This window comes from Thalassophryne amazonica, chromosome 13 (genome assembly GCF_902500255.1).
Source record: "Thalassophryne amazonica chromosome 13, fThaAma1.1, whole genome shotgun sequence".
NCBI classification, from domain to species: domain Eukaryota; kingdom Metazoa; phylum Chordata; class Actinopteri; order Batrachoidiformes; family Batrachoididae; genus Thalassophryne; species Thalassophryne amazonica.
This window is the reverse complement of record NC_047115.1, coordinates 10,502,511-10,525,827: the sequence shown is the minus strand read 5'-3', so window position 1 is coordinate 10,525,827 and position 23,317 is coordinate 10,502,511. Positions and strand designations below refer to the sequence as shown.

The 23,317-nt window shown below is 40.7% G+C and overlaps 1 protein-coding gene and 1 long non-coding RNA gene across 2 annotated transcripts in view; one reads left to right on the top strand and one right to left on the bottom strand.

Annotated features, from left to right (window-relative positions):
* Positions 1 to 1,409: 1,409 nt before the first annotated feature.
* LOC117523748 overlaps positions 1,410 to 23,317 on the bottom strand; it is a 23,535-nt gene continuing 1,627 nt past the window's right edge. Inside the window, exons 2-3 of the long non-coding RNA XR_004564606.1 lie at positions 17,575 to 17,580; positions 1,410 to 1,421 (exon numbers count right to left, since the gene is read on the bottom strand). This is a non-coding gene — a long non-coding RNA (uncharacterized LOC117523748). The remainder of the gene's footprint in view (positions 1,422 to 17,574; positions 17,581 to 23,317) is intronic.
* LOC117523747 (gap junction alpha-5 protein-like) overlaps positions 16,373 to 23,317 on the top strand; it is a 21,131-nt gene continuing 14,186 nt past the window's right edge. Inside the window, 1 exon segment of the mRNA XM_034185359.1 lies at positions 16,373 to 16,721. The gene's annotated coding sequence lies outside the window, so the exon portion shown is untranslated.

Here is a 23,317-nt window from a genome sequence, read left to right as displayed (position 1 = left end):
GTGCGTTGGCCATTTTGTGGTATGCACCATGGAACACTCTGCCAGTGTTTGTCCTTTGATGAGCATTTTATTACAAATATCTGAGATAATATGGATTGCTGTGTGGTTAATTGTACTAACGGACCATCTAAGAAGTATGTGCTCTAGTATTTCCGCTGAGCAAAATTTTAGTATTATTTCCTTTGTATGTTAGCACTGTTAGCAGGTATTGGTAGCTTGGTGACTTTTGGCCATGGATCTTGCCGCAGTTAGAGAGGCAATTTGCTGCTCATAGTTATGAATACCCCTACCCAAGCCACCAGTTACATGAGCCACCGCCCAGGTCCCAAAAATATGCTTTAATCAAACGCCTTACCCAAAGTTAGGTTGTTAGCTTGCTTCATAACTATGAGATTGAGGGGTATTATGGGGTCACCCAAGTCATGGTGGTCTTGCCCATGCTCCACCTCTTCGTCCATTTATTGGTTTTGCTGGGAGTTAGGCAAAGTCACACACCGACAATATGATGACATTTACGCTTCAAAACCCCTCTTCAGAAAATCTATGGGTGACATCACAGAGGATTTGTCTAATATATATACAGTCCGAGGTAATTTTGAAAAAGCTGTTGTATATATGCTGGTGGAGTGGAAATATGGGGTACTGGAACTACTGGAACTGCTGCAACTCCCAATCCGGCCTCTACAGAATCAAAGTAGGAGCTGTGTCTGCATTCTCAACATCACATCAGACCTGTTTCTGGTGGGTGTTGTTCTCTGTGAAGCAACTGGGACAAGGATCTGCTCGTCCAGATCTGAGACCATGGTCCTCTGTCAAAAATGGTGGATTGTCAACTCTTGAGTCAGGAGAGAGTTAGCGCCCCAAGTGTTCAAGTTCAAGTATCTCGGGGTCTTGTTCATGGGTGGGAGTAAGATGTAGCATGAGATTGATAGATGGATTGGGGCTGAGTCTGACCTCCTGCAGACACTGTACCTGATTGTCATGATGAAGAAAGAGCTGAGCCAGAAGCTTGGACTCTTGGATTTACCCGCCTATCCTCACTTACGGTCATGAACTCTATGTAATGACCTAAAGAACAAAGTTGTGGATACAATCAGTGGAAAAGAGATTCCTCCATTGGATATCTGGGTTTGTATTCAGGGACAAGGTGAGAAGCTCAAATATCCAGTGGGGACTCAGTATTATGGGTGTGCCCTGTCGGTTGTTTTGATTTGAGGGAGTGTGCAATTGGCATGCTGACTGCAGGAATGTCCACCAGAGCTGTTGCTCGTGAATTGAATGTTCATTTCTCTGCCATAAGCCGTCTCCAAAGGCGTTTCAGAGAATTTGGAAGTACAGCCAACCGGTCTCACAACCGTAGACCATGTGTAACCACATCAGCCCAGGACCTCCACATCCAGCATGTTCACCTCCAAGATCATCTGAGACCAGCCAACCGGACAGCTGTTGCAACAGTCGGTTTGCATAACCAAAGAATTTCTGCACAAACCATCTCAGGAAAGCTCATCTGTTTGGGAATGCCTTGTTGCAGGCATCCATTTCAAAATGAGCAAATATTTGCACAAAACAATACAGTTTATCAGTTGGAACATTAAATATCTTGTCTTTGTGGTGTATTCAATTGAATATTAGGTTGAAGAGGATTTGCAAATCAATGTATTCTGTTTTTATTTACATTTTACACAACGTCCCAACTTCATTGGAATTGGGGTTGTACATATCTGAGTAACTTGTGTAACCTTGACCAAACTCACCCTGAAGCAACAACCAGTTTCACCAAGGCCAACTTTCAGCACAACAAACACTTTTATAGCCATTCAGAAAGCTACCAACACATGAAACGAATGAGCAAACAATCAACAAAGACACAAAACACCCTGAAGGAATTGTGGGAGTTAGCTTGAACTAATCAGCTGGTCAACGATGGATTGTTCCAACACATCAACAAAATCGACCACAGAGTCTGAAAGACAGCAAACAGGCATCAACGATAAGGGTGATACTAGGGTTGCCAACTGTCCCTTGAAAAACGGAATCGTCCTTTATTTGAAAATAAAAGTGTGCGTTCCGTATTGACCTGAAACGGGACGCAGTTTGTCCCATATTTCTGTGAGAATCAAAAAGTCTGTAAAATGTCAATGGAATTGACTTGCGCTTTATATGGAAACTTATGGTAAATTTGATCCCAGCCTCTCTCCTGCTCTTCACCAATGAGCTGACAGACACGAGTTGACGATACAGAATCACTCTTATCTCATCGGTTGAGGGATATCTGCTCGCAAGAAGATCCCGGACGAGAATCATGAGCCGACGACGGTCGTCGGATGACCATAACAAATCAGCATGGCTGATACCGACACAGACACCGACACCGACACTGGCACTGCAGATACGCCTACGAACAGCAATGTCTGTAACGTCGTTACTCCTCCTCGAAAAAAAGAAAACAAAAATACACGGGCAAATGGGAAAAGGAAAATGGCTGGGTGGAAAAGGTGCGCGACAACAGCTATAAGTATTGTATGTATTGTTTACTTTTTCAGACTTTCACTGTTACATTGTTTTGGATGATTTTTTTTTTTTTTGTTAATTTATACACTTTTACAGTTTTTATTGATTGCTTTAACCTGTTTGAAGAAACTGGTAACCTCTCAGTCCTCATCATCACTCTCTCAGCAGAGCAAAAAACACCTCTTGCAAATGAGTTAACCCATTGTCATTGGTTTGACACAATTCCCCCACCCTTTTGCAAATCCGTTAACGCAGATGCCATTCAAGCAGTCCAAACTCCATTGCTTTAGCTGTGGTAACCAAACAGAAACCATATATTCCCATCTCTTAGAAACCTCTTGACCGGCATGAAATCACTGGAGCACCTGTTTGACACTGCTTCACACAACTTTTCAATTTGAAATCAGTCTGCAGGTTCAAAAGGTGCCACGTTGTGTGTTGTAACTTGCAAGCATGGATGGTCTAAGGCACATGAGAGTGAGAGGTAGAGGGCTCGGGGGAAGACGAGTCCGAGGAAGAGGAGTCCGTGTGCGAGGTGGGGGTGTAGCTGGAAGGGCTCAAGTAACAGATGAAATTCGGGCAACTGTGATTGATCATGTGGTAAATCATGGTCTTTCACATAGAGAGGCTGGACAAGGAGTCCAACCTGTTCTCAATAGAAACACGGTTGCATCCATTGTCAGAGTTTTTCGACTGGAGAACAGGTAATGTTGCTCATACAGTATATACAGATATATCTGTAGTGATATACAGTATGCCATGTAATTTTATTCCACATGTCATGTATTCTTTATAGAATCGAAAGGCTACCGGTCGGTGGTGGTAGACGCAGACTTTTGAATGCTGAGCAGGAGGCAGCCATTGTGAACATGGTTCTGGCAAATAATGCCATTAGGCTGCGTGAAATCAGGGCAGCAGTGATTGCAGATCAGGGGGTATTTCGAAATGTAAATACCGTGAGTGAGACAACAATTGCCCGTGTCCTCAGTAGGAACAACATGGCTATGAAACAGCTCTACAGAGTTCCCTTCCAGAGGAACTCTGATGCTGTGAAGGAGGCCAGATTCCAATATGTGGAGGTAAGGACACATTACAGTACTATACTGTTGTGCCTTGGCATATCATGCAGTTACTGTCAACTGGAGTTACTTCTACTGTATGTAATTGTAATTTTGCTTTTTCTTTTCTTCAGCATATCATGAAGCTTGAAGCTGAGGGGGCACATCATATTTTCATCTATGTCGATGAAGCCAGCTTCAACCTCTGTAAAGTGAGGTGCCGTGGGAGGAACCTCATTGGGCATAGGGCCACTATTACAGTTCCAGGGCAGAGGGGCGCCAACATTACTATGTGTACTGCTATTTCTAATGATGGTGTCCTCAGCCATATTCCAGCTGTTGGCCCCTACAATAGTGAGCGCCTCATTGCATTCTTGGACACCCTGCATGACAGGCTCATCCCGCCTCAGGAAAGAGGGCTGTTGAGGCCTGGCATGCCACTGTTTGTAATCATCTGGGACAATGTGGCATTCCACCACTCTCGTGTGGTGAATGAGTGGTTTGTGGGGCACCCGAGGATGATGATGCAATTCCTTCCCCTGTACTCTCCATTTTTAAATCCTATAGAGGAATTCTTCAGTGCATGGAGATGGAAGGTATACAACCACCGCCCCTAGGAGCAGATGCCCTTGCTCGATGCAATGACCACTGCTGCCCAAGACATAGATGCAGAGGCATGCCAAGGATGGATAAGGCATGCTAGATGATTCTTCCCTAGGTGCATCGCAAGGGAAAATATTGAGTGTGATGTAGATGAGGCCATGTGGCCTATTCATCAAGAGAGAATAGACTAGTAGAGATTTTTTTTCTTTATTGTACAGAATTATTATTTTTATTTTCCTAATGTCTTACACAGTGACGGATTTTATTTTTTCTTTCATATTCTATATGTGGTTTCTGTTGGGATATTTCATTTGTTAGCCACGGTCTAAATAAGAAAAACAAGAATGAATACTGCAATCAATAAAATTTTCATCACAGCATATCTGGATCACTTTTTTTGCAAGAAGGCAAATTTGACTACAAATGGCACTGACATGTAAGCTGCTCAGTCATTACTGTAGCTCAGTCATTAGGTACAATGACCAGTAATGCAGCACTGATTCACATTGAGTGCTGCATTTTGTATTTTGATGCCCCTTGTCTAATGACTGATTGGAAGCGCTTATGCACTTGTGTGCAAGTTGTGTTGTTTGAGGGCAAAATTTGCTTTTGGTCCATAGTTTAAATGTTTTAGCAGAGTTAGAGCCTTTTGCAAGCAAAATGTGTCATTTTGACCATTGGTGCCACTGTTTAGGCCTCTGCGTTAACTGTTTTGAGAAATGTGGATTTTGAGTCGACTACTGTGTCAAAGCAATCAATAAAAACTGTAAGTTAAGCAATAACACGACAGAGAAAGATTTATTTTTAAAGAAATTTTGTTTTATATTTTGAAGCAGGACATGATGCTCATATTGAAATTGTGAGTGAAAATTTATTTTGCACTAAAAATAAATTTCTAAATAATAATTTTTTTCCGCATGTTCATATCATAACAAATGCATGTGTGCATCCACTTAAATTCAGGGTCAAGTCAATAGTCAAATGGTTAAAAATCGTTTCACACACACGCTGGGAAGAGTGAAGGCAATGGTCAGTTGGCCGGTCCATGGAAATAGAGACTGGAAAGGACATCACGTGACTAGCGGCGTGCCCCACGGCGGCCATTACTGAGGGTGGAGAGAGACCTTGATCCTGTTAAACAGAAGCGATATGAGGAGAAAAAAGGCAGCCAGTGCTCCACCATCAACTGCACGAACCACAAAAACAAATTCTCCAATACTAAAATGAACTGTACAAGAGCCTTAATGTAATTATGTAAAACAAATGTCTATTTTAAAGTCGTTATGTCGCAATTTAATGTCAGTATACTGAGACTATAACTCATTGCCATAAGTTCTTTTCATTAAGCTGCGTTCACATGCGGAAACAAAAATGTTTAAATATATTTATGTCTATATATATACTTGCAGCTGTTGTTTAATATGATATGTACATGGTGGTCACAGGAGGCATTTAAATTTGAACAGTGTGGTTGGAGGGGATGGAGGAGATACTTTTTACCCTGACTGAGGGTCAAAAGTTATAAATTCTGAATGGCTTTATATCTACTTGTAATAAAATGTTAGTAAAAATCATATATACGTTGTTGTCATTAAAAGACTAGCAGTAATATTACAGTGGAAAAAGCAGCAAGATAAATGAGCACAATGGCAAGACATACTTCAGATTTATATTTTAATACATAAGGATTTTTTATCCAGACATGTATGGGTTCGTTAGACCTTTTAATTAGCATGAATACAACTTACAAGCGTCATTTATAAAAATCCATCGAGAATTATGATGACAGGAAAAAATAAATCACAGTAAATGAACAGAATGGAATATTTTTCACAAATATTTTCCACAAATTTCCACACTTTTTCCACATTTTTTTCTACCTAGACATGTATGGGTTCATTAGAAAGAGCAATTAAAGGGCTTTAAAACAAGCCTACTTTTATTAAAATCTGTTAACAAATAGCGACAATAAAGTGAGAAAAGCAGCACAGTTTGTTGTAATTTCCCCAGATTTCTGCATTTTACATAAAAGTTTTTTTTTTTCACCCACACATGCATAGGTGCATTGGAAAGAGCTTTCAAAGGGCTTTGAAACAAGCCTACATTTATTAAAATCCATTAAGAAATAGTGACACTAGTGCAAAAAAAGCGGTCAGTTTATTACTGATGAGCTGCACATTTCCACCCTTAGTAATGGCGCCTTCCTGTCCTGAGTGACGCTAATAGATAGAGGCGCGCATGTCCATTCCAGTCTATATTTCCATGGGCCGGTCAGCCCTGCCAGTGAGGTGTCCCTTATTTATTTTTCAGAGAGTTGGCAACCCTAGGTGATACTGTCACGCACAAAGAAAACTCTTTCTGATGAACAAAGAACAGTGAATGTAAACAGAATACTATGTCTTCCAGCTGAAAGGGAAAATCCAGTTTTCGTATCTGGGAATGTGACAGGTTTTCTGTTAGGCTTTGCTGCCTCACAGAAAGAAGACTTGTGTGGACCAGACAAGAGAACAGACTCTCCAACAGTTCATTGCAAGTCACTCCACAATCAAGGAGCTTTAATAAGTAGGTCCGACATAGGCCCAGAGCACCACTGGTGCTTATCCCCCAGGTTCCATAGAGTCTACAACTCCTGGACAGGATGTCAGTCCATCAATGCTTACTTCAACATCCAAGGCTGGTACCTGTTTACAGCTGGGTGGACTGAGACAATGCTGACTAAGTGTTGCCAAATGACTTTCATTCATTATTTTTCAGCCGCTTATCTGGTGTCACCAACCAACTCAGCCCCCTAAAAATAGGTCCGCCCTGCCTTCGCTGCGCATGCGTCATTAGCTGCAGCTCACAGATTATCACCTTGTTTCTGCTGCAAACTGCCTCCAGTCATCATCTTTCTCAGCGACAGATATCTGAACCTTTGGTACAACAATCATTTTCACATAAATTCAACATTATTTCATCATAGAAGACAGAGGAAGTGATCAGAGCATCGTGGCTACACGAGCTGCTAGCTTATGCGTTCACTGCGCGTCAGTCATTTGAAAGTGTCACAGAGTACCGCCTCATTTCTGCTTAAAACTGACTTTAGAATGATTTAAGAGGTTTTACCTTGTCATCTGATGGTTAATAATCATATTAATCCATTTGATCACTTTGGGTGAAGAGACTCTGTCTTAGAGCTCCAAAATGATGCATGCACAGTGAAGGCAGGGTGGACTAATTTTTAGTGGGGGACCGTTCGGTCTGCTGCCTGCAACACTGGGTTGCTATGGCATCAGACCAAGCAGCTCAACTCACACTTCCCTATCCTTGTTCAAGTTCTCTAACTTTTCCTGGGAGATCCCAAAGTGTTCCCAAGCCAGCTGAGAAATATAATCCATGTGCCATGTCCTGGGTCTCCTCCAGGGCCTCCTCCCAGTTGGATGTGCCTGGAAGACCAGATGAGGAGACAAACAAAGGGAGATTTAATTGACTCTTTATGGTGGACACAATAAAGGACAGTGTCACTCCATGGACTGACACTCCAAGGACACAGGTCCACATATTAGTGGCGCAACACATATCCCACTGAGCTACCTGCTCTACTTCATGCTTCAGTACCAAAGTTTGAAAAACTTCTCTGGTCTAGCTGATGGAATCCAAGAACACTATCGGCCAAATCGACAAAGATGTCTTCAGCAGAATACTTACTGTTGTCCAAATTCTAAATTTACTTTAAAATGCATGTTTGCACATTGAAATTTTGTTCACCAACCTTCCAAATATTCTTACCCCCACCAAGAAATAAGCACTTCTAGAGCTGCCACGCGACATGAGAGTCAGCTGTGGGTCAGAGGAGGTGGTGAAGTTGAGATCGTCCCACCATCCTGGTGTGCATGGTAACACCAATGGAGTGTTTCCTAAAAATAGAACAAAGAGGTCAAGCAGTGCATGTGTGAGTGAGCTCTTTAAGGGAAGGTATGTTATCTTCGCCCATGTGAGAACATGATAACTGAGGTGTGATACATGCTAACACAGTCAGGTTGAGACTCAAACTTTTTCTTTTTGAACTGTTTTGATCCATCATTGTCTTCTGACTTGCATATTGGAAAAGTGGCCAAGTGTAACATTGGAACAATTACAGCGATCCTGTCTATTCGTCCATCAGCCCAAAACCAATTGTGACCTCGCCAGTACCACTTAAGGGGATTAAAACAACACAATGTGGCTTCTGTATACTATGGCCTACATAAAAGGCCTACTATGGTCTATGGCAGCTATAGTCAAGTATTGGTTAATGAAGAATTACACAGGGGTCACCATTTAAGAATGCTCCAATCGTATTGAGAGGTATACCACATTTGTGTCATCATAGGTATACTTAAAAGGTATAGTTTGGAGTTTGGACTGTCTGTGACTGAATCTTGTGGAGTTATGGGGTAAAAACGTCAGAGAAGGAGACAATGGTCAATTTCAGTTTGTACAAGACTTAAAAGTTAAAGTTGCTTCAGTTCAGTTAAAAAGTGATGCAAATTATTGGTTAAGCTAATAGGATTAATAAATGGAATAGCAGTGGGGGACACAGTTCCGCTACTCTGCTAACTGCTAATTTTGGGAGATGGCGGTTCCAGTGACGGTGTTCTATGCATTTTGACCCAAAATGAACACTGCCATCTACTGGATGGGAGTGTAAATAGCATCCAACTGTCACACGGTCGCCATTCAGTGCGCTGCCTGAATCATACTTAAACTGAATTTTCAGTTTGCAAATGCCTTTTTTTTTTTTAACAAATAAAAAAAAATACTTACAATAAACCAACACACACGTTACAATAACTTGTATGTTAACCAACCAACCAACCAGATGAGAAGGCTCATTTTCCATAATGCCTTTTGGCATCTGTGAGTTTTAATGCTCAAACTTTCAGAATTAGTGCATTACTTGAAAACTAAAAGATATTTGTGATATTTTCACTTTGTAAAAATGACAGAGTTAACGTTAACATCAATAAACCTTCTGGAATTAGTTTGTTTTTTAAATCAAACCATAAGTCAAACCTGCTTTTGCCCACATCTGATGGACTGTATGTTGAATGCAAATTACTCTTCCTCACAGCAGTGGGCAGGGCGCACAAAGACAGAAGCTCTGACTTTTTGTTTGTGTTGGGTTTGTGATCGCCTTTGATTGTACTCAGAAGCATCGGCGGTGATTAAACTCAAAACTGGCTTGTCAGTAGCTGACAGTGTACCGGAGTCAATACTAAAAGTTAGCAGTTAGCTGTAGCTTCTGCTAATTTTTTATCGGTTTATTGTTATAAAAGTTAACTTTTCAGTTAGCAGATTAGCGGTTATCGAAGCTAACTTTTTGCTTAGCTGTGCCCACCACTGTGGAATAATTTCGAGCATGTTGAATGTTTGGTCTCCAAAGTAAAGGTCAAACAAAGTCAACGTCCATTGAATTCTATGACACATATGTTGCCCACCAAGCATGACAGATGGTGGAAACTATTCCTTTTTAAAACCTCAATCAGTAATTAAATTAAATTTTTACCAAAACTGGAGCAACTTTAACATTTTACCCCTGTACAAACTGAAATGTACTTTTGTCATCATTTTTGTTGTTTTTGCCACATAACTCCATAACATTCTGTCAAAGATAGTTCAAACTATACCTTTTTGGAAACTTTATGATCAGACAAAAAATGTGTTACACTTCTCAATATGATTGGGCCATTTTTAGATGTTAGCCCATGTAATCCTTTACTGACCAGTAGCTGGCTTTTCCTGCCACCCTGGGATGGCCACCATACATTTTGTATAGGCCATGGTACACCGAAGTACACTGAGGTACACTGAGGTGGATTGTAAGTGTTGTTTGGTCCATGAAGTTCATAGCCAACAGTGAAACATTGACTCGTGCTTTTGTGTTGTGCTTTTGCGTCGTCCCGAATTGACAAATGCAGTGTTCTATTTTCTGATTTACCTCACAAGAGTACAATATCTGTTCACGTAATTCAGAATACAGATGCTGGAGTTTTAACTTAAACCTGGAGATTTCAGCACATCACGTGTGCTGGTTTCACTTCACTGTCTTCCTGGTAGTGTGGGAGCTGATATTAAAGCTACAGTGTGCAGGATTTAGTGGCGTTTATTAGCATGAATGAACTATAGCATCTGTAACCATCTGGTCATTAGTGCATAATCACCCCCAACAATGAATCAGTGTGTTGAATCAGTGTGTTTTCATCATCTTGGAATGAACCCTTTATAAATACATGGGAATGGGTGCCCTTGTGCAGGCTGCCATGTTGGTACAGTAACCCAAAGGAGACATATTCTATTTTTCACATTTAATAATTGCGGCCGGAGAACCCTCATTATTGTGAAGAGAGGATTATATTGGTTATAATAATAGAAGGTAAGGCAGCATGATCCTCCATCGCCATAAAAGCAGAAAAAGAGAAAGAAGGGGGCGGAGGGAAGAATGAGAAAAGCTTTGGCACATGTGGCCACCCGGGTATGTAAGGTGGTCACATGAAAAATTCAACAATTTTTAAAGCTTTTCAGATCTGACCTGCTCCCCAAATAACAAGGTTCCTATTTCTGCAAAATAAAAGCCAGCTGTCATTCACCAGGTGGCAGCAAAGACATGGCAAAATTTAATGTAAATCTTTGTCATTGGATTTTAATGCACTGACAGGTGTAACATTCGCACCAGAATATAAAACAGCCAACAGACCAGTCACAGAATGGGGCTGGAGCCTAGGCTTAGTGCAAACATCTGCCACATACTGGTCAACACTCAAATACAAAATTGCTGTTTCTTTAATTCCCAGCAGTATACAAGCCATAATATAGATCAGCTAACTGCCCAATGACAGCAAGGGGGTGGAGCTATGTTTTAAAATCTGAATGACATTCATTTCCTGCTAAACTGTGCATTTACTGTGTTATTCATTTACCGTGCGTCCAAAAAGTATTCACAGCGCTTCACTTTTCTCACATTTTGTTATGTTACAGTCTTATTCCAAAATGGATGACATTCATGTTTTCCCTCAAAATTATACTCACAACATCCCATAATAACAATGTGAAAAAAGTTGTTGTTTTTTTTTAGATTTTTGCAAATTTATTAAAAATAAAAAAAACTAAGAAATGACGTGTATATGTAGTCACACCCTCTGCTCAATACTTTACAATTGCACCCTCAAGTCTTCTTGAATAAGATGACACAAGCTTGGTGCACCTGTCTTTGGGCAGTTTTGTCCATTCCTCTTTGCAGCACCTCTCAAGCTCCATCAGGTTGGATGGGGAGCGTCGGTGCACAGACAGTTTCAGATATCTCCAGAAATGTTCAGTCAGATTCAGGTCTGGGCTCTGGCTGGGCCACTCAAGGACATTCACAGAGTTGTCCTGAAGACACTCCTTTGATATCTTGGCTGTGTACTTAGGGCCATTCTCCTGCTGAAAGATGAACCGTCGCCCCAGTCTGAGGTCAAGAGCGCTCTGGAGCAGGTTTTCATCCAGGATGTCTCTGTACATTGCTGCATTCATCTTTCCCTCAATCCTGACTAGTCTCCCAGTTCCTGCTGCTGCAAAACATCCCCACAGCATGATGCTGCCACCACCATGCTTCACTGTAGGGATGGTGCCTGGTTTTCTCCAAACATGATGCTGTGCCCTTCCCCAGATTTGTGCCTCCAGACCATCCTGTCTAGGAGGTCTACAGACAATTCCTTTGACTTCATGCTTGGTTTGTGCTCTGACATGCACCGTCAGCTGTGGGACCTTATATGTAGACAGGTGTGTGTCTTTCCAAATCATGTCCAATCAACTGAATTTACCCCAGGTGGACTTCAATTAAGCTGTAGAAACATCTCAAGGATGATCAGTGGAAACAGGATGCACCAGAGCTCAATTTTGAGCTTCAAGGCAAAGGCTGTAAATACCTACGTACATTATTTCTTAGTTTCTTATTTTTAATAAATTTTTAATAAATTTGCATAAAATCTAAAAAATAAAAAAAAAACAACCTTTTTTCACATTGTCATGATGGGGTATTTATTATGTGTAGAATTTTGAGAGGAATGAAATTAATTTGATCCATTCTGGAATAAGGCTGTAACATAACAAAATGTAGAAAAGGTGAAGCACTGTGAATACTTTCCAGATGCACTGTAATGATAATGTATTTGCATATATTTAAAGGCAATAAAAATGACAACAGGCATCACATTTCAATTTTGCCTGAAAAATCTTCGATGCAGTAACGCTGTTGCACACAGATTAATCATCTGCAGCCTTGTTAAATGAAAGCTAACAATGGCGTCTATGCAGCACATTTTGGTGGATGACCTCATTGCCCTAAAAGCAGCTGTGACATTAGACACAACACACTTTGTATTTTGTCACACAGGCTGAGATCCAAAGAGCTTGTGGAGGAGATGCAGCAACTATTTTGGGCCACCACATGTTTTTTAGTGTCACATGTTGCAACCACTATCGCAAATTTATCAGAAGGAACACCCAGACACGACCCTGGAGGGTCCCGCTGTGCTGGATATCAGATTATCACAAGTCTGTGGAAATATGACAAGACGTGCAAAATCCACCATGGTGATTAAACAAGGGCCCAGAAGACTTCCTTTATGTTCAGCTCGGTAACCGTACACACTTAAGTACAAACATTACATTCTGTTACTTTATTGCCTTAATGTTTCATTTTCAAGCTGCTAAATTGAACTTGCAGTGAAACAGTGAAGTACACATTTTTGTGCATATTTTCCCATCTTCCTCTAATTTGGACACAACGTCTCGGTGCACTGAACCTCTCACGACCTTCACGCAAAAGAGCTGAACATCAACACTGGGACCATTTTTCAGTAGTTTTTATTCTGGTGAGAGAAATATATTGTTAGTAAGAAAAAGATCAGAAAAAGAAAAAGTTAGTAAGAAAAAGATTATCCGTCTCCCATTGATGATTTTTGCCTACCAAATTCCAAAAATAAGGAAATTAATCATTAATTAATCATTAATCAGTCTAAAGTTGTACACAATTATACACCAGGTTACTGCTGCTCGCAAATGACAGTGAAGGCAGCAATATGACATGGGAGCTTCTGGGCATGCTCACAATGGTACTGTGTGCAGCGTATGCACTAATGTCTTTATAACAACACATTACTATACAGCTAAAATGTATCTGTTAACATCTGAAAAACTGTCTTCTGCTGAAGAGTGTGGGATGACTTTCATGGGATTATGGCTGCATGTTATATTTCCAGAGGAGGTATAAAGAAGTCAGTGGACAGTGAGTCCATGAACGCACCACCCTGCACACAGACTGACCACTGTGCTGTACCTCACTCCGCTGCTCTCTGTGGTCAGTAAAATCACTCTGCTCCAAAACAGAAAACAATCTGCATTGTATTTTAATTTTAGCCTTTAATAATCGGAAACTGGCATCGAAGTGACTGTGCAGCCAAATTTACATTCAAGCAGAAAAACTTTATTTCCAGATGGAGTAAGGAAATAAAATATTAAATATAGTGCATGAATACATACACAATGTATCCATGCACAATGTAATGTTAGACACAATGCTGTTTGTAAAATTAAAGTAAAACATGCATATTACCCTCTTTCAACACAAACTGCATCTAGTTATTCACTTCTGGATCACGATGTGTCACAAATTCATAGTTTTTTGCTCATTTTATTTAAATTTCACGATTGTCACTACAATATAAAACATTACTATTACCCCACATTACACACTATAGCATGCCACAGTTGGGTATCTGACTGTTTTTTGGGCACCATAAATCAACAGTGGGGGACCTGCTTTAGTTAATAATCCTTATATGTACCTGCTTCCATTGTTGCCGTTACATTTTGCAGGAACTATGAACCAGGCGTTATGAACCACGAGTGTACATGCTTTTCTTCTGAAATAATTTCAAAGGGAAAGTACATAATGATTTTAACAGGGGAGCAAAACACAGAATCGCAATGGAAGGCAGGTGAAAAAAAAAAAAAAAACAGGCTCATTGTCCCACAGGTGGTTCAGGACAGTGTGAATCAACAGTGAAGCAGATAGAGGCCAGGCACATGGGTGAAGGGTCCAACAGGCAACAGTCTATCTGAAGGAGAAGTGAGCAGGTTATTCAAAATACTAAAAGTAGGTCAATGCACATGGGTGATCAAAGTAAGAGGCAACAGTCTTTCATATGGAAACAGTAGAAGGATTGTCCAAACTTCCAGCAGTAGGTCAGTACACAGAGACTTACTATCATGCCCAATAAAATACTGCATTTTTGCTTCAAATCCAAGATAAGGCAAAAACTAAAGGATTCAGTATGGCAGCACAGATCTGTAATGGACAAGAAAAACACTGAAAAAAGACACTGGGATAGAATGTGAGAAATCAGGACAAACCTAAAGAATCTGGTAATGAGGGAATTCACCAACAACCCTTATAAAGGTGAGTAAATAATTAAACATAGAAGTAGGGAGACCCGTGAAACCCAAAGACCAGAAAACAGGAAGATAAGCTCCACAAAATGAACACGGAAGAAATGTCAAAGTAAAAGCACCGCAGGATATTTACTGGGGGAGAAAAATAGTCATATAACACAACAAGCAAAAATAACCCAAGGAAAATAACACAAGGAGAATAACCCAGAGACAGATCCTGAACACTATAATGTGACCCATGACAAAGTCCCAAAGCATTGAGCTAAAATGCAGTTGGGAGGTGGGAGTGAGTGTGAGTGTACCCATGGGCAGTCTCTGGCCGTAGCCTTTGGGTGACACCAGGAGCTCTTGAAGAGTGGCTTGTCTTGTAGAGGTGGACTCCTGTTGGAGTCATTTTGTGGTTCTGCTGTTACCAGGTGGGCCCCAGGGGTTGGGGCTTGAGATGGCTAGTTTGCAGATTCCTTCTGGACTGTGTGAAAGACTTTCCAGAAAACTGGTGTGGGTACTTTATGACAAGCTGAATCCTTGGAGGCATGAACTTCATAAATGAAAACCAACAATCTCTAACTAGTTGGTTCCAGCTTTCCTGAATAGTGGTTGACAAATCATCTTTGTGGGATGGTGCCTTGTCAAGGAGAGATTTTCATAATTTCCAGCACAAATTTTCAATCGGACTGAAATCAGGATTGTTTGCTGGGTGTGTGATGGAATGTGTGTCACTGCACGACTGTGCACTGACTGCTGAGGTAATGAATGCCAACACCCAGGTGTTGGGGAAGTACTGTAGCTTGCAAATGCACTAAGATCCTATCCAGGGGGAATTGTTGGTGAGGACAGGTTTACTGATTTTCACTTCACGAACGATGCTCTGATCTTTGCGTAATCAATGGATACTCCAATTGCAGCACTTGAGAAGCTGAGTGAGGAATCAAAGTGTGTGGGTTTTAAATTGTCTTGTATCAAGACTAAGATTCCGGTTTTTAACTTCCTGGAATTGGCCATTAGATGTGTATCTGTTTGTGGTGAAAGCATTGAACATGTAGACACCATTCAATTATATTTGCAGTGACATTCATATCTCTGGGTCCTCAGCCTTTGAAATTGAGAGGTGCCTATGGAACCATGAGGTCACTGGACAGACTCAAGGAGGTGCTGTGGGGCCGTGGATGCAGCAACGTGCAGCACCAGTGCATACTCCCAGACCTGACTTGGGAGTTGTCGCCTCCCATCCACTTCACTCTGTGGAATCTGGGGATAAGCATCAGCACCCATGGGCCTCTGTGCCTATACAGGACTGACTTCTCTTGCTCCAAAACTCTTATAACTAATAATCAGGATGCCGCACTTTGTAAGATAGTGACAAGGATTTGGACATGCCCTAAATGGACTTGCATCTGTCTTTTAGACCGTGCACCATAGGATCTTGGGATAGGGCCTTTAGACTTAAATTATGTACTCAATCACAGCTTTGAGTTAAGAGAAAGAAGAAAACAGCGAGAGAGACGTATGGAGGAGAACAGTGTGACGTGAAGGAATGCAGCCATTGTGTTTCAATACAATATGCGACTTCCTTCAGATGGCAGCCATCACAAACACACGTACATGTGCTGAATAGGAGGCAGCGAGGCACCAGGCTGACTTCCTCTGTGGATGCCAAGGAAGGGGAGAGAGAGGGAGGAAGAGGAGGAGAAGGAGAAGGAGGCTCCTATAAACCACAGTCTCACATCACTCCAGCTGTCATCTGTCTGCGGGTGCACCGAGTGACTCTCTATCTCCTCAGCTGACTGACTGACCGACCCGTCTGTCTCTTCATCTGTCTGTCTGTGGCCTGAAGCTGCCTCGAGTTCCGAAAGAAATTTAGAAACAGCCTGGATTCAATCAAACACACACCATTGCCTATTTCAGAACATCTGGACCTGCTGCTGCTGACCGCTGATGGCTATACCTGGGAGACAAGTACCTTGCTAAAAAGGCAACTCAACGATACCCAGAGAGAAGGGCAGGAGAGGCTTGAGCTGCTTTCATCAGGATTCTCTCAGGCTGTGATTTCCACTTAGTCCTTGGACCTGCAGGTCTGCACTCTGCCTCCTGAACCAGGTAAAACGTGCAACTGGGTGAAGGTCACAACTGTGTGATTGTTTTAATTCACAATTCATTGCAGTTATTTGTTGATATGTCAGTAATTTTTGACATTTTCCAAAAAATGTGAGTACTACATCTTTAAGGGTAAAATTAAAAAAATAACATGCAATGCTGTGAAGTGTACACACAAAGTTTTACGCTGGATGCCACTCTTGACTCAACTCCAGATGAAACAAAGGGCATGGGTGGTCTCCACTCCGGGACCTTATTGTTTGGAGGCATGTGTACTAATTGCTTGAGCCACGGCATTTCCGTATGAGTTTACCTTTAGAAATTATTTTTTCCTCCATTCCTCAATTTTTTTAATAGCAGATTAACTCAGGTTATAAAATAGTATTACAGATTATTTTAACAAATTTCACTGAGCAGTGGGCATCCGTGGCTACATTCATCAACTGGATAATAAAAGTGCACATGAAAATTCAGTAAGGTATGCCTTCTATAATATATTCCAATTCTAAAGTAGAACTCTACTAGTGTATACTAAGGTATATCTAAATATCTAAAAAAAAAAAAAAAAAAAGAAGAGTAGAATAGAAGAGTAGAATAGAGTAGAGTAGAGCCACTTAGGTGCCTGGTCTTGAGAACCAGGGATGGTAGGTTGAAAAGATTTTTTATCCCATGGGAACTCTCCCTACCCACCCAAGCAGCTCAAGAAAATTTGACATCATGTATATAAGTGATATTTACACAATAAGGTTAATAAACAATATATACAACAACATATAAAAGAAATATAGTACTACATAATATATAGGAATTAGCTACTAAAACCTAAATATTCATACAGGAGAAGATATTATTATACATATACCTAGTCTGTAGACTAGTAGTAAAATAAATTATAGCTAGTAGGTTTAGCTATAAATATGGTTAATATATTATAGAAACAGAAGCTATGGTGTAATATGTTTTAAGTATCTATCTAAAGTTCACCCTACTAGCTTACTATAGGAAGACAAAATACATATTCTATATGCTATCTAACAGAAACCCCAAAATAGGATACTATATATTGACATCTATTAAAGAACCCATAAACTGAAGAATATTAAAAATCTACACCATTAAAAATATTTAAGTAAATCACGAAAATAAGTAAAATAAGAAAACAAATAATAAAAGTAAATAATAAGTAAGAAATAAGTAAAATAATAAAATAAAATAAGAAAATAAATAACTATAGCTAGATGAGCTAATGTTAAATTAGCCATTAATAAGCCAAGGTAAACAAAGCCAGTAACTAGTGTATAGAGGGTTTTCATGTGACGTATCGGTCACGTCATTTTGTGTCCCGCGGCCATTCTGGATTACGACGCGGTGGCCTCTGTGATACGCTACGTGCATTTGGCGAACAATTGCAGAAGCTTCAACGTCGGTGTGAAGAAGCCCACCGCTAGAGATCCACCGCTACCAGAAATCCACTGCTCCCAGAATTTTATTTAATTTTATTCGGCAATAAAATTAGATAGGAATACATAAAAATACCGCCGAGGATAACACAAGAACGCTTCCAATACGGATGCTTATTTACATTGTGGTCCTCGAGCACCGAGCTGCTGATCCGCAAGCTGCCCTTCCAGCGCCTGGTGAGAGAAATCGCTCAGGACTTCAAGACTGACCTCCACTTTCAGAGCTCCGCTGTGATGCTCTGCAGGAGGCCGGCGAGGCTGACCTGGTCGGCAGCTTCCTAGTTCACAATATCGCAGTGTGACACTGTCGGTCAGTTTGTTACATCGCCACTAAATTCACTATCTGGTATAAGATACAGATCCACTGAACCAACTGCTACACATCTATCACGATAAATAGCTTTATCTCGAGGATTTAAAGCATTGTAATAACCGTACATTCTCTCCATTCTTCTATCACGCACCAGCCTCCTTGTAATCCAGAATGGAGACAGCACCTGTCCTGCAGCAAATCGGTCACGTGATTGAAAACCCTCTATAAAGTACAATAGCGTAGTTTAACCCTAAAACAACGGTATTAACAAATACAAATAAAAACAAATGTAAACAAAAGTGTGTATTAACATTAGCTTCCCAAACAGAACAGAACAGACTATATTGTTAGCTATGATAAACGGTGCTACAGCTAGCTAGATAAGCTAACGTTAGCTGTTAGGTTAAACTAATTGTACCTCACACTTTCATTTTTATCATTAATATAATAATATTAAAAAAAAGAGAAAGTAAAGCATACTGAAATGTATATGGAGACATGATATAAGTACCTTAGTGAAAGAAAATATGCAAATGTTTCTGTTGTATGAATGAAACGTCAGATAAATTAATTCAGTGTAAGTGATTATAGTGTTTTTGTAGAGACTCAGCTTGGTTTATACCAGGGAGATTGTGTCTATAAGGCTTCTATTGTAACCAACCTGTAACCTGGTAGCTCCTGGTAGCACACAGCCAGTTCTTTGCAGTATAAGATTTAATTGCTGTGAACAGAAACTTTAGATTTCAACCTATACTGCACCACACCAGGGTGCTGTCCGGGTGCAGGTCCTGTCCACAGCAGCAAAGTCTAAACTGGAACATGTCATGGTTTCTCAGTGCTCTCTGTAGTAAACAAAGGTCCTTCTCTTCCCGTGGGAAGAGAGGGATGGGCAGTGGGCAGCACGGTGGCTTGATGGTTGGCACTGGTGCCTTACGGCAAGAAGGTCATGGGATTGCTTCCCACCCTTTCTGTGTAGAGTTTGCATGTTCTCCCTGTGTCTGCGTGGGTTTCCTCCGATTTCTCCCACAATCAAAAACACATTTATTTAGGGTCTGCTCCTTCTCTGCCCCTGACCAAAGCAGCGTCTCTACATCTAGAGTTGGTGCCCGAGCGCCGCACTGTGGCCAACCCCGTGGTTTGATTGTGTCTAACTGTAATTAGGATGCAGAGGACGAATTTCACTGTGTGGATGGATATATGTACATTGACAATAAAGGCTCTATTCTGTTCTAAGAAGGGAGGTGAGCACTGTGACCCAAATACCCTTTGGTCACCCTGGGGCATGATGGGTATTGAGGGAAGGTTTGAACCCTGTATCTCTGGTGAATGGTATGAAACTGGGATGCAACTACAGACAGAGTTGGCAATTATTATTAGTACCAACCTTAACCCCAACTCCTACCCCCAAGCATGGGGGATGACCATCTATTCCCACAGGAAGAAGAGAGGTGAGAATTGAGATCCATATACCCTCTGGTCACCCTGTGAGACATGATGGGTATTGAGGAAAAGTTTGAATCCTGTGCCCCGGGGGGGATGGTACTGAACTAGAAGGCGGCTACAATCGGCAGTCATTATTATATAGAAGTTGGCTGATTACTGTTATTTTTATTAACCCCATTAGTGATCAACAAGTGATTGGCTTCTGGCAAATTCAAGATAATTTCCAAAAACACATCACCAAAATCCAAAGTGTAAACTAGAAAAACTTCATAATTTTTGTGTTTTAATGTGGAAAGCAGTTTGAGTCCTTTTGTACGAAGTGCTTTATCCATAAAGTTATTATGATTATATTTTGATTAACAATGAGGCATGCATAACCATTTTATAATTTCAAGTAATTAATGGAGCTCATGTTTGGATTCAAAGATTTGCGTACGTATTTACTGTTGACACTGGCTACGTTTACATGCCGTTAATATTCGGGATAAGGTCAATATTCCGGTTTCTGAATCATTAGGAATAACCCGTTTACATGCTTAAGCAGACAGAGTTACTCCTGTATACATGGTCATTGGTATCATTTGGAATATCCCCATCTAAACAGCGATGCACATCTTCCACCGGTGCTTGATTTGGTCTGGCGTTCGTGCAAATCCTGCATCATGTAACTTTTCGGCCACCTTATTGTAAATGTCGCTTTCTCTGTACTTTCTACCATCAATAAAAGACATTATATTCATGTCTCTCATGATACTAATGAAGTACTCGGTTTCCTCCTTGCTCCAAAAGTGTGGTGCTGTGCTGCCGCGTCTGGATTTCCCCGTGCTTGTTTACCTCTGCTTCTGCGGTGTCCGGTGGGTTGCGCGCGCCACATACAAGTAGTTGCTGTACTCAAAAGACCAAGATTCCTTGCGGATAGGACATGTGCAGAACACAAAATAATGTTCCTTTCTATGGGGATATTCTGATGCACGTTTATATGACCTGATATTTGGGTTAGAAAAGGAGTAACCCAGGGGTCATATTCGGGGTTTTAAAAACCGGAATATGAGCATATTCGGGTTTTTGCGGGTGTTTACATGGGCGTGTGCAACCGGGTTATTGCTAATATTCTGGTTATGAAAGGGTTATTGGCTGCATGTAAACGTAGTCTATGTTTCAAATACCCCGTTCATATTGGGTTTGGTAATCCGACTCGAGTCAGATTCAATCCGGATTGCTTTCTACTCAAATTGGACTCATGCATCCAAACTCAAGCCATGGTCACATAAGCTACAAGCGACACAGTTTTTCAGTCAGAGTGGATGTTTTGCAGTCACTTTGTCGCCAGCTAGGGGGGGCCAAAAAGTCCACAAGTATATTTCATATAAATATTAGGCGACATGACACGGCGACAGCCAATCAGAGTTCACAGGCAACGTGATGTCAGCTGGTTGTTCGCTTGAACAAAATGATCCAAGATGGCAGAGAATGTTCTGAAACAGCTGTATTTCTGTATGATTCTAATATGTTTCTGATATGTTTTGGAAACGTTACTGAGAAATAAACACTTCTAAAACTAGAAATGTTGTTTTTGTAACCAGATAACACCTCTGAAGTGATTTATAAGACATCTTATGGAGATGTAGCAGAGAGGTAATCTGGCTCAAGTTGAAGTCTTCAGTTTCGTACAGTGTGATCCTTCATCTTTCTGTACTTGGACTTGAGGTTCTTTATCTTGCCGCCATGGCACTGAGTAGCAGCCTTCTCCTACCCGTCCATTGCTTGTGCGGCAGAGATGTTCTCGAATACGTTCAGATTCTTGTTTTGCATTTCCTCGTTTCAAGTTTCTTTTGCTGCCATCACCAACTATTAGCAACGACGAAGAAGACACCATACAAATTGTGCAGTTAATTTAAGAATTTGACAGGAGTTTGCACACAGCCTGAATGCTGAGCCTTCAAACCCGGAAGTATGACATCATGATCCTAGAAGTAGCTGGATTCACCACATTTGTGTTCAGACCTCAGCGAATCTGCCACAAAAAATAGAAACGAATCTGACTGAAATCCAAATAGCGTCATCCAGTTTCAGATTCCGAAAAAAACCTATCCGACTTAAGACAAGGTCAGCCTGAACCTGACTCAAGCTGGAACCCCAGTCTGAACAGGGTCTAACATTTTGGTTCTCCTGTCTATGTAAATGTGGTGGACTAATAATAACACACTTACATACAGGAAATAAAAAGCTGTCCAATAGGGCTTGTTTCACAAAATATAGTCTAAATATGTCATCACACAGACAACCAGTGTTGCCACAGTTACTTTGAAAAAGTAATCCAATTACTGATTACTGATTACTCCTTGAAAAAGTAACTTAGTTACTTTACTGATTACTCAATTGTAAAAGTAACTAAGTTAGATTACTAGTTACTTTTTTAGTTACTTTCCCCAGCTGCCGACAACAACCCTCTGCCACCTCAACATGACAATGTTACTTGTTTTGCCAAAACTCACTTTATAGTCACCCTTTCTTGACTTCAATGAAAATAAATACTTGTTTTATAAAAAGTAAAATAAAGACCTCTTTCTTGACCTCATATTTAACTGTTGTCAGCACTGTAACAGTAAAAATTGCAATTTCTAACCTACATTGTTTATAAATGTAACTATTAAATTCTTTCTAACATTTTTCTAACATTTAAATTCTCTCTAAACATTTGACTTGTCGAAATTATTATTATTATAAGTAGTATTAGTAGTTGTAGTAAAAAAAAAAGTCTTCAAAACTGGACCTTTAATCTAGGGGTGTTGTGGGGGGGGGCATTGCCCCACACCCTCATTCCATCTGGATTCACCCCTGCTTTGGCGTTTGAGCATGAAGAATGGATAACATTTATTTATGCAGAAAACATGACCAGATTTACAGGTAAGAAAGCTTTAGTCGCGGAGGATCAGCTGTTTTTAACGAGCAGATACGGAGCGGCTCAGCTCGAAATTCTAAATAAAGGAGGAAAAAAGCATAAAAATGTCTTTGTAAAGCTCAGTGCAGGTGTGCTGTTGTCACCGTGCTTTAAGAGGTGACGACGAGTCGTAGCTGCTGCAGAAAACCGCGGATGAAAAGCTCACAGCTCGCTTAAAGTGGGCAGTTCAGTCGAACCCCGACCCCCTGCCCACAGATCAAGTTTAATGTTGCTATCGACCCACAATGCAAAAATAATAGTAACGCACAGTGACTTGGAGAAGTAACTTTAATCCGTTACTAAAAAAAGTGGTCAGATTAGAGTAACTGCAGACAACATATTAGTCTGATTAAAAACTATTTACTTTAGCAAAATAGTTAGAACCGAACAACTGTCGTCTTCCACATCAACACATTCTGTAAATTTTTATGTAATTATTGTG